The sequence below is a fragment of the Cannabis sativa genome, chromosome 3 (assembly GCF_029168945.1).
Source record: "Cannabis sativa cultivar Pink pepper isolate KNU-18-1 chromosome 3, ASM2916894v1, whole genome shotgun sequence".
NCBI lineage: Eukaryota > Viridiplantae > Streptophyta > Magnoliopsida > Rosales > Cannabaceae > Cannabis > Cannabis sativa.
This window is the reverse complement of record NC_083603.1, coordinates 35,842,724-35,854,770: the sequence shown is the minus strand read 5'-3', so window position 1 is coordinate 35,854,770 and position 12,047 is coordinate 35,842,724.

Below are 12,047 nucleotides of genomic sequence, written 5' to 3'. Positions count from 1 at the left end.
CCTCATGCACTTTTGCCTATAAAAGCCACCACCTTTCCTTCATTTCGGTTACTTTCCATTCCTTGCCATTTCTGCTCGAATTCCTCAGAGAGAAAATTTCTCGAAGTAGCACAGACTGCTTTAACACTTAAACACTTCTTTTAATTTTCCAGTGTTCGGTTTTGCCAGTGCCTCTCAACTCTCACTCAACCATTCCCAGTACCCCCAGTTCAACAATCAACTCTAAGTTTTTTGCATCTTTAGATAATAACATGCTTACATTTACTTTGTTTGTTTTCTGGGTTCGCACTTAGAGACTTCTGGGTGTGTGAGTGTTTGAGTTCTTCGAGTTCTGCTTTATGTTTACTGTGTTAGTTGTAGAGTCGCCGTCGTAATGCCTCTGTTGTAGGCGTATAGCTTTGCTTGAAGAAGGCCATGTGTTCTTCGATTAGCACTTGCTTAGGGCATAGGAAGACTTTTCTCTTTTCTTTTCCTTTTTGCAAAACCACTTTTCTGCGATTTTACTGCACCCGACACTTGTTCAGGGATTCTCTCTTGAGTTTCCCAGGCGACACGTGTCCGGAGGGGGCCTCTTTCCAGCGGTTAGGGGACCCCCACTCCCTTTTTTTCTGATTTAGGGTTTGGTATGGGGCCTAACTGCTGGGTTTTTTCTTTTTGTTTTTCTCAGAACATAAAATGTCTGCTTCTGGCTCGAAATCTTCGAAGAAGAGAGGGAAAAACATAGCCACCCTGGAGGAGGTTTCTCTGGGACCCGTTGCCCAGGAAGGGTACAAGTCCCGTGCCACTGGTTGGGAAGCGGCCGAGCTTCGATCGACCCTAACTTGCCCTCACCAGCTGGAGAACATCATTAATGTGGCTGGGATCAAACCCTCTACCTCAGGGACCTTCCACCGGCCTCCTCGCGACTCGGAGACGCCTAATCACAACTATGACGGCTTCGGGGCTTGGAGTCAGACCCATTTGATGGCCGGTGCCATGCTCCCGCTCCAGGATTATTTTGTTAATTTTCTTGTATTTGTCGGCCTTGCGCCATACCAACTTATTCCTCAAGCTTACCGCCTGCTTTCAGGCTTATTTATTTTTTACGCCGCCCGCGGCTGGGGGGCTCCCAGCCCGGCGGAAATTTTATATTTTTATGAACTTGTATCCGTCCCCAAGAAAGGGGACAAACTTAAGGATGGTTTTTATGGGTTCCGGATCCACCCTGCCAACGAGGGGACGGTTCCATATAATAGGCAGACTCATGTTAAAGAGTACCGCCACCGATTTTTCTTCTCGTCCGGGTTCAGGGCCGTGGACCACCCGGAGCTTCTCACTGAGTGGGTGCGGATCCCACCTTACCAGCGGACGCTCACTACTCAGGCTTTCCTTCGAAGGGCCCAAGCCTTCGCCTCCTATGACCACGCCGATCTTGATGTCGGGGGCCTGGTCACCACGGAGAATTGTAGAAAGGCTAAACTTATCCTTTCTCATCAATCCGTGGATGACTCCAACCTCTCCAAGGTCATCTGCCCTAACGTGAGGGCGCCGGTTGCGGAGAAGGCCTTCCGGGACGAGCTCATTGCTACGGCAGAGAAGAAGTACCAAGACTATCTCTACCGGAAGGCCCAGGAGAAGGCGTATTCTAAGGCCCAGTCGCCTTCGGGAGAGGGCTTCGCGTGGGGAGTCCTGTGGTGCGAAGGAGCCAAGCCATCGGCGGGAAGTCCGAGGCAAAATTTTTTGACAAGATTCTTCAAGAAGAGATTGGGGGTCCTTCCGCCGGGGGGCCCCTTCGTCTTGAAGGTTCTTCTGAGAACCAGACTTCCCGGCCTCAGCCTTCAGCCCCCGAACCAAACTCGGGTGCTCCCGGTGCTAGCACTTCCGGTGCTGGTGGTAAGTCTCCCTTGATAATTCACTATGTCCCTTCCGTTGATGAATATACCAGTCGTAGGCCCATAGGGTTCGACGAGCGTCTCCGTAGGTTTAAGATGCCGTCGACCCGGTGGGGGGATCATTTGAAGGAATTTTATTTTACAAACTTAGGAGATTACCTAGGTCGGTCCCGGATGGGTCCCGGCCCTCCGGAACCTATTCCCTTAGGTCCGTCGGCTTACATAGCGTCCAGCTGGTTTCGGCCCTCGGACAGTTATCTTGGAGATGATGCTGCCAGCATTAAAGTTCGGGACTTTGCTAGGGCCGAATTAGGAAGTCCGGGTAGGAGTAGTTTATTTGCTGCACCTTTCGTAAGCAGTTTCTCACGAACTTCTAACACTTGCTTATTTTATTGGAACAGGTACCTCCATGGATGCCATCCTGGAACAGCTTGCCGGGGTCCATACTCCGGTGGCTCCTCCGGCTTTCACCCCCTCTCCCCCGGCCCCTTCCTTGAAGGTTTCTTCCGGTGCCCCTCCCGAAACCATTGACTTAGTGGATGACGAGGAGGTGCTTCCGGGAGAAGGCCAGGGGAAAGGGTGGGACTTCTCGGAGGAAGCCGCCGAGGGTGCTGGAGAGCCTCAAGCCCTTCCAGTAGTAGCAGAGGAGGACGAGGAGGAGCCTGAAGTGGCTTTGATTCGCAAGCGTAAGGGCAAGATGATTGCCCAGGACGAGCCGAAGAGGCCTCGGAGGGCCGACACTCCCGCTCATGGCCTAGACGGCGGGGTTTGTCCGATGGAGAAAAATCCTGCTCCTCCTCACATTGAGCTTACCCCGATTCCGGGGGACGAGGCAAGGCAGGAGCTTCGCATAGCCAAACACAACTACGCTATGGACGAGTACTCCCGGGGATATGCCGAGGTGGAGGCCCTTAGGAGGATTCTGCGAGCGGAGGTTGAGGCGAGCATCAGCCATCCGGACTATCATGATCCATGGAACCTCAACCTGGATCCTTTAGCAGACTGGTTCCGTCCCCTCCTAGGGCCCACTTTGGCTCCCTTTGCCGCGGAAATGACCGGTGAGTTCGCTTCTCAGCTTACACGCTGTGCGCCCAAGCGGTTTGCCACTTGCGCTTCCCTGAACTCCATCTTCCAGGTCCAGGACCTCAGCCATTCCCTCACAGTGGTAAGTACTTTGCAATTTCTTGCGTTTCCTTTTTGGTGTTTGTATTTTGTTTTCTTCCTTTGAGAAATTTTTCCTTATACCCCGTTATGGTTCAGCTTGCAGCTGAGGCTGGTCGCCTCTCCAAGAACATTATAAACCATGGCTTCGCTCTGTCCGATTTTGGGGACATGAACGACGTCAAGAAGGTCCTCCAAGACCTTACAGCGGAGAGGCAGATCTACCAGGAGGCTGCCGAGCGCCAGGAAGCAGCGGCCAAGGCCAAGGAAGAGAAGGCCAAGGCTAAGGAGGAGGAGGCCATCCGGAGGGAGGCTCAGGCGGAGGACATGATCCAGGCCGAGGCCCAGCGGAGAGGCGGGGATGGAGGCCCATCATCAGGAGGAGCTAAGGGCTCAAACCGAGGCTGCCGAGAAGGCTAGGCGAGATCTTCGGGAGGCCAGGGAGGCTTTGGATGAAATGGCCGCCAAGGTGAGGTCTCTAGAGGAGACTCACCAGTCGGATATCGAATCCAAGGCCGCTCTAGCCGCGGAGTTGAAGGAGCTTCGGGACTACAAAGATCGCCCATCGGGAAGGCCAAGAGGGCCGAGCTCCTTTCTCCGTCTCCTCGCGCCCGTGCCCGAAGCGCTTTGATGATGGTGTCTACATGGCTTGGGCCACCAATGATCGCAGTATCAAGCTTACTTTTTATCCCAAACCCGAGGACATGATTGCCAAATTTCGGGAAAAGAAGAAAAGGCTTGATGCCGAGCTTCGAGGCACGGATCGACCTCGTCTTCCTCCGCGGCCGACCGAGCCGCCACATTATTGACCTGCGCATTTTACCCGTTCTTTTTATAACTCTTTTTTTTTTGTTTGTACATACTTGCTGCTGCCTTAGAACAATTTACATACAGGCGGCAGCTTTTATTTGAAGGGGAGACAATTTAAGGCCTGTCCCCGGGCCATTTATGTGTGTATGACCTACCCTTCGGGCTAGGATATATATATATATTTTTTTTTTATTATTTATATATATATGCGATCTTTTTTCACACTTATATATTTCAACCTGTCCTTTGGCTCAGGGTTTTCATACTTACACTCTTTATTTTTGCGCATGTTTTTTGACACCCTTTGGGTCGTGATATTTTACTTAGCTTGACCTGCCCTTTGGGTCAGGATATTTTACTTAGCTTGACCTGCCCTTTGGGTCAGGATATTTTACTTAGCTTGACCTGCCCTTTGGGTCAGGATATTTTACTTAGCTTGTTTTTGTTTGTCCGTGCGGTATACCCTAGTACCCCCCTGAGTGGCATAGAAACTTTGTTTTTAAGGCACTCAGTTTTTATTTAATATAGAGGAGGCATACATTTGGACGGTACAAACCCTTTGAACAAAATCTAAGTTTAATTCGCTACTGGTAATATTTTACGAGGTGATCGGCATTCCAGGCTCTTGGGACGGTAGTTCCGTCCATTCTTTTCGGTTGTAAGTGCCGTAACCGATTTCGTCCTCGATTTCATATGGTCCTTCCCAATTTGGTCCAAGTACCCCCACTCCGGGTTCTTGGGTGGCTGGGAAGACCCTTCTTAGGACCATATCCCCAATAGCGAATTTTCTGTTTTTAACCTTGGAGTTAAAATACTTGGTCACCTTCTTTTGATAAGCGGCCATACGTATTTGGGACTCATCCCGGAGTTCTTCGACTTGATCCAGAGCTTCTTGGAGCAGGGCCTGATTGGTGGCCGGATCGTAAGTCGTCCTCCTGTGGGATGGGAATAGTGTTTCCACCGGGACCATTGCTTCACAACCGTACGCCATTGAGAATGGCGAGTGACCGGTTGTGGTTCGGGGGTTGTCCGTAGGCCCACAATACCCTTGGCAATTCTTCGGTGCCAGCTTATTTTTACAGGGCCAGCCTTCTTTTTCAAGGTGACCTTTAGGATTTTATTGACTGCTTCCGCCTGGCCGTTTGTCTGAGGCCGGGCTACCGCGGAGAAGCTTTTCACTACTCCGTGTTGGTTGCAGAAGTCAGTAAATTCCTCGCAATCAAATTGCTTTCCATTGTCCGAGACTATCTTGTGAGGCAAGCCGTATCGACACACTATGTTTTTGATAACAAAGTCCAACGCCTTCTTAGCGGTTATTGTCTTCATAGGCTCAGCCTCTGTCCACTTGGTGAAGTAGTCCACTGCTACCATTGCATACTTTACTCCTCCTTTTCCCGTAGGTAGAGACTCGATGAGATCTATGCCCCAGACCGCGAAGGGCCAGGGGCTGGTCATCAGAGTGATCTCATTTGGAGGGGCTCTCGGTATGTTCGCGTACCTTTGGCACGAGTCACACTTTTGGACATAGTCTATACAATCTTTTTTCATTGTTGGCCAGAAGTATCCCTGCCTCAATATTTTCTTTGAGAGGCTGGGTCCTCCCGTATGATCTCCACAGAACCCTTCATGGACCTCCAAAGATGATTTGTCTAGCTTCAGGGTCCGATACACACCTTAAATAAGGCATGCTGAGTCCTCTTCGGTAGAGAATTTGATCCATCATTACATAACGATGAGCCTGATACTGAATCTTTCGAGACAGTGCCCTCTCTTGGGGCAACTCGCCTGTAGTTACGTATTTTATGATGGGGACCATCCAGCTGGGTTCTTGCCCAACCGTTTGTGTGGTCTCTTTTATTTTGATGCTTGGCTCTGCCAAACGTTCCACTGGTACTACCCCCAGTTCTTCGATTTCGCTGTCCGAGGCTAACTTAGCCAGACAGTCCGCGTGAGCGTTCTTTTCTCGGGGGATCCTTTCTATTTTATAGTCCGTGAACTCGTGGAGCAGTTCTCGAACTATTGTTACGTACGCGGCCATCCTCTCGCCGCGAGTTTGGTATTCTCTGGAAACTTGGTTTACGACCAGCTGAGAATCGCTGTAGACTTCCACCCTCTTGGCTCCTACAGCTTTAGCCAATCTTAGCCCTGCTATCAGGGCCTCATATTCGGCTTCATTATTCGAAGCTGTGAAGTTGAATCGGAGTGCTGCCTGGAGCCGCAACCCAGTAGGTGATATCATAGCCACTCCAGCTCCTGAACCGTTTTCATTAGAAGCTCCATCCACAAATACTCTCCAAGTGGGGATGGGTGGCTCTGGTGTATTGGCTGTTGCCTCGGCTTCATTACATTCGGTGATGAAGTCCGCCAAGGCTTGGCCTTTTATGGAAATCCGGGGCACGTAATGTAAGTCGAACTGACTCAGCTCCATTGCCCACTTGAGGAGTCTTCCGGATGCTTCGGGATTTTGGAGAACTTGCCGTAGTGGATGATTGGTCAAGATTCTGATCGGATGGGCTTGGAAGTATGGTCTCAACTTCCGCGATGCCATCAGGAGGCAGAATACTAACTTTTCAATAACCGGATACCTTGTCTCGGCCCCTACCATGCGTTTGCCAACATAGTACACGGGGTGCTGAATTTTTTCTTCCTCCCGGACCAATGCGGCACTGACCGCATGCTCGGAGACGGCCAGGTAGAGGAACAAGTCTTCTCCAAGGACGGGTTTTGACAGGATAGGAGGCTTAGCCATATGGTCTTTTAACCTTTTGAATGCCTCCTCGCATTCATCTGTCCATTCGAACTTTTGGCATTTCTTCAGTATGTTGAAGAAGGGTATGCACTTGTCCGTGGACCGTGAGATAAAGCGGCTCAGTGCGGCTACCTTTCCGGTCAAACTTTGCACGTCCTTAGGTTTCTTGGGGGATGGCATGTCCAGGAGAGCTTGGATTTTCTCCGGGTTTGCCTCGATCCCCCTTTGGCTAACTATGAAGCCCAGGAATTTTCCCGATTTGACCCCGAAGGTGCATTTTTTCGGGTTGAGTTTCATGCCGTATCTCCAGACGACATCGAAACATTCCTCTAAGTCGCTTGCATGGCTGTTGCGTGCTTTGGATTTGACGAGCATGTCGTCTACATATACTTCCATGTTTCGTCCCAGGAGGCTTTTAAACATCCGGTTAACCATTCTTTGGTAGGTTGCTCCGGCGTTTTTCAGTCCGAAAGGCATGACTAGGTAACAGTATACCCCCTTATCGGTCCTGAAGCTAGTGCACTCCTGGTCTGCCGTATGCATTTTTATTTGGTTGTACCCAGCATAGGCATCCATGAAAGATAGCACCTTAAACCCGGACGTGGCGTCCACCATCTGGTCGATCCTGGGCAGCGGAAAGCAGTCCTTTGGGCAGGCTTTGTTTAGATCTGTGAAATCTATACAAACCCGCCAAGTCCCGTTTGGCTTAGGCACCAGGACCGGATTGGCTAGCCATTCCGGATAGTATACGTCGCGGATCATGCTATTGGACAAAAGTTTATCCACCTCTTTCTCTAAGGCCTCGGCTTTCACCGAGTCGAGCGGGCGTCTCTTTTGCTGTACAGGGGGCATGTCCGGGTTGACATTGAGTACATGGGTGATGACATGAGGGCTGATGCCGGTCATGTCTTCTTGGCGCCATGCGAAAATGTCAATGGCGCCCTTCAGTGTTTTTATTATTTTATCTTTTTCCTCTGGATCTAGGCTTCTCCCTATCCGGAGTACTTTGGTGGAGTCGTCGTCGCACACTGGTATCTCTTCGACGTCCTCCATTGGTTCTACGACCCTTTCGGATCCTATGCGAGGACCCAGCTCGTCTTCTTCAGCCTTCTCTATGTCAGGGGGCCCCCGGACCATGAGTACTGGCAAGTGGGTGGCAACATTGTAACATTGCCTGGCCTCTCCTTGATTTCCCCTCACCGTTCCGACTCCGGCTTCCTGGGTAGGGAATCTTAGGCATAGGTGTCGGATTGAAGTTATTGCACCAAAGTCGACGAGGGCCGGTCGGCCCAAGATTGCGTTGTAGGCTGTTGGACAGTCTACCACCACGAAGGTGCAATACTTGAACGTGCTTTGGGGGGTATCCGGGCACAGGGTAACTGGGAGGCTGACTTTTCCCATCGGGATTAGCGTTGTCCCGTTAAACCCTGTGAGCTGTGATCCGCTAGGAGAGAGGTCCCGGTCGGTCAACCCTATCGCAGAGAAGGCTTCTTTGAAGAGCAAGTTCACGGAACTTCCATTGTCAATCAGGACCCTAGCCACCACTTTATTTGCGATGGGGGTCTCTATGACCAGCGGGTCGTGATGAGGAAAGCGCACCGTCTTGGCGTCTTCTTCCGTGAACGTTATGGGTTGGTCCATTAGCCGAGGCCTTTGAGCCGGGAGTTGAGTGACCTCCCACACCTCACTGTGTCTTGCGGCCTCGGCATATCTCTTTCGCTCCTTTCGAGTGTTTCCTCCGATATGGGGACCTCCGGAGATCATGGCTACCCGTCCATTAGGCCGGGGCGGTAGTCCGGGTATATGCTGGGTGTCACCTGCGGGAGCAGTGGAGGCAATACTCTGCCGTACCCCCGGTGTTCCCGAAGGCATACCCCCGCCACCTCGCCCCGGTTAAGGTGGGGCAACCTATTTTTGATCCACTCATAGAGGTGGCCCAAACGGATCAGATTCTCAATCTCATCTTTGAGATTTTTACACTCGTTGGTGCTGTGGCCAATGTCGTTGTGGTACTCGCACCTTTTACTCGGATCTCTCCGGGAGCTGTCTCTCGTACAATGGCCGGGGTCTCCGTAGTGCGTATTCTGCCTTGTGGCAAAATATACACGTTCCTGAGAGTCCGTGAGCTCTGTGTATTGGGTGTATTGGGGTGTGTACCCCTTCTTTTGGCGCTTCTCTCCCGTTCGGGTGCTGCCCTTGGAAGACCTTTTGCTTCTCGACCCTTGGGTAGGGCCTGTTAAGCTGGCGGTTGGGGCAGCCTGTGAAGGAGTCCGTCCGTTCACCCAGGACGGGCTGCCGTAATGGGAAGATGCCGGGGGCAAAGCTTGGCCCCGTCGTATCCGGAGTAGCGAAAACTGTATGCCACTTATCGGAGGGGTCGCGGTCGGGACAGTACCCGAGGGCGAAACTCCTGGCATGTATCCTGCTATTCCGGTGGGATAATAGCCTCCGTAAGCCACGATCTGGGCTTCTTCGAGGTTAATATATTTTTGGACTCGCTTCTGGAAGTCTTGAAGGCTAGCAGCGCCTTCTTGCTGTAATTCGTTCCAGAAGGGAGTCCCGGTGCGGATTCCAGCTTGGAGAAGCGCAAGCTGTTGTCCGTCGTCGACCTTCTTGGTCTTCGAGGCTTCCTCTCGGAACCTCTTGATGTAATTCTTCAAGGTTTCGGTGGGTAGTTGCTTGATGTTGGTCAAGGCACTAACCTCCAAGTTGACCTTCCTGGCGGCGACAAATTGTCTCCGGAAGTTGGTTTGGAGTTTGTTCCAACATCCCACCGATCCTGGTTCCAATTTCTTGAACCATTCCTCTGCCGATCCACTCAGAGTGAGGGGGAAGCATAGGCATTTGGCGTCATTGCTGACCCGCATGACTGTCATGACTCGGTTGAATCGTGACAAGTGATCACTGGGGTCGGAGTTCCCAGTATATGCCGCCATCTCGGGCATCTTGAAATTTTTAGGGAGCTCCGCCTCCAGGATATGCTTGGCACAAGGCTCCCGGTCCTCACTGTCCGAGTCGGAGTCATCTCCCTTCTGCCTCCGGGAGACTCGAGCAATATCTTTTCGAAGGATGGCAAGCTCTGCCATAATCCCTTCGTTTACAGTACCCGAGGAGATTTCGGGTCTGTATCTTTTTTGATCCAGGTGATCCCGGAGGTCACCTTGATTCCCATTGATTTGATTTCTCAGATCAATGGGTGGACATCTCTGTCCTCCTCTTCCTCTACCCCCTGGTTCCTGGTGCACGGAAACGCTTTTCCGGTCCCCTCGATCCTGAGGGCCAAGACTCCCTCTTTGGGGCTTGCCCCTCTGCGGACCTTTCCCTTTAGGGAAATCTGAGCGGACCTTACGCGGATCCTGCGCCTTTTTCTTTCGACCAGGGGCAGAAGTAGGGTTTTTTGTTTGGTTTTCCTCAGCAGGGTGCCTTATAAGGCTAGGTTCCCTAGGCCTTGGCTGCTGGGAATTAGGCGAAGACGTCGCTGGCTCCCCGTCGAGTCCAGCGGCCATCGCCTTGGGATGCACGTGAATACCAGCTGCCTCCATGGCTTTCTGCATGGCTAGCATCACCTCATGCATCTTTTGATTTTGCACTTTCTGAGCTTCGATCTCAGCTTCGTGATCGATAGCTTTTTGTCTGAGGAGCACCAGCTCTTGGTAGCTCCCATCATCGTAAGCGTACTCGTCGAGGTGTTCCTCGTGGTTTTCATCTGGAACTTCTTCCTCAGACTCCTCTGCTGCCCTTGAGGCTACATCTTCCTCATTGGGGTCTTGAGCGTCTTCTAGAGGGCGAGGATGACGTGTAGCTCTTGTCTCCACCATTATCGTGAAGTTAAATGTTTGTTGCGAAGCAGCTTTCCTCAGCTCTCAATGAAAGCACCAAAATGTTGACCGAGGTTTTCGGCAACTATTGAAATATATTTTAATAATAAGCTGTAAGAAAGCGAGATGAAGACTTTTTACGTGGTTGGGGCGTTAATGAGCCTTAGTCCACGAGCCACTGTCATTAATGGATGTATTTAATACAGATTTTACACTTGAGAGAAGGTTTTTTCCCTTAAACACAGAGAATGTTCTTGGTGAGTTTTTCTCTTCTTGCTCTTTTGCAACCAAGATTCTCCGACCCCATTAAATGAGCTTTGAGGGGGTATTTATAGTGTTTTGGTGGGGTAATCCCTAGAATTGTTCTTACACATGTATCTGTAAGTATCCATAAAGTTGGGCATTTCCGATGAATATACCATGGGTGATGCATGGTCAAATCCCTAGGTGCTGTAGGGCTTTTATGGAGAATGTCCTTTTTGTCTTATGATTGACGTGACTCTTCGCAGAGTAGCCGTCGCTAGACTTAAATGATCATTACTGTAGCGCTGCTGTTTGGGGGTTGTGCCGTCAGACTTTATTGCGTGTTACAGTCCCAACACGCTTCCTCCCATGCGGCATTAAATGCGACTTGATTTCTCGGGAGAGACCTGACACCTCCCGGAGAGCCTTCACGCTATACTAGCTTCCGGGAGTAGCTTATACTCCGGGTGTCTTCTCCGGGACCCATGTTAATAGCGCTTCCTGGTGGCATAAAAAGACTTAGCAAATCTTTCCAAGTTATCTGATCCACGTGTTCCCTCTTGACTGGTCCACGTATATTGGGCGAATTTAGGAGCAACAAAACTCTAATTAAATGTAATATTATGTATAAATATTATGTTTATATTATAATTAATATTATTAATTAATTATTAATCTAATATATTTATTATAAAAGTATTTATGATTATGTTGTTGATATAATATGTTTATTAATATATAAAATACAATTTAATAAATAAAATAGGGTAAATACTATTTTGGACCCTGTGTTTTGCAAAAGTTATAGATTGGACTCTGTATTTTGTTAAATGATAAAATGGACCTTGCATTTTATAAAATAGTAAAAATAGGACCCTGAGCTTAATTTTTAACTACTTTTTTTTAATACAACTAACTTGAAGACAATGCTTAATACGAACAGATACAAAAAATGTAAACAGTTTTATCATAGCACTTTTAGATCAGATTATAATTAAACTTTATTTTGACAAAAAATCAATTCAGGGTCCTCTTTGTACTATTTTAGAAAATACAAGGTCCATTTTGTCATTTAACAAAACACAGGGTCCAATTGGTAACTTTTGTGAAACAGAGAGTCCAAAATAGTATTTACCCAATAAAATATGTAATTTTATTGTTTATTTGTTTAATGTATATATATTTAAAATTAAGAGTATATTTCACATGTATAATAAATTGTAAATTATTTTCTTGAACGTATGATATAATTAATTAATATAAAGTATATAAATTTTTAAATATTCCATCTCAGTGCCTCCTAAAGAAGTAAATTTCATCAAAAACAAAAACATACTCACAATATTTGGATTATACTATTATAAGGAGTTTTTATTGTTGTTTAATTATTGATTC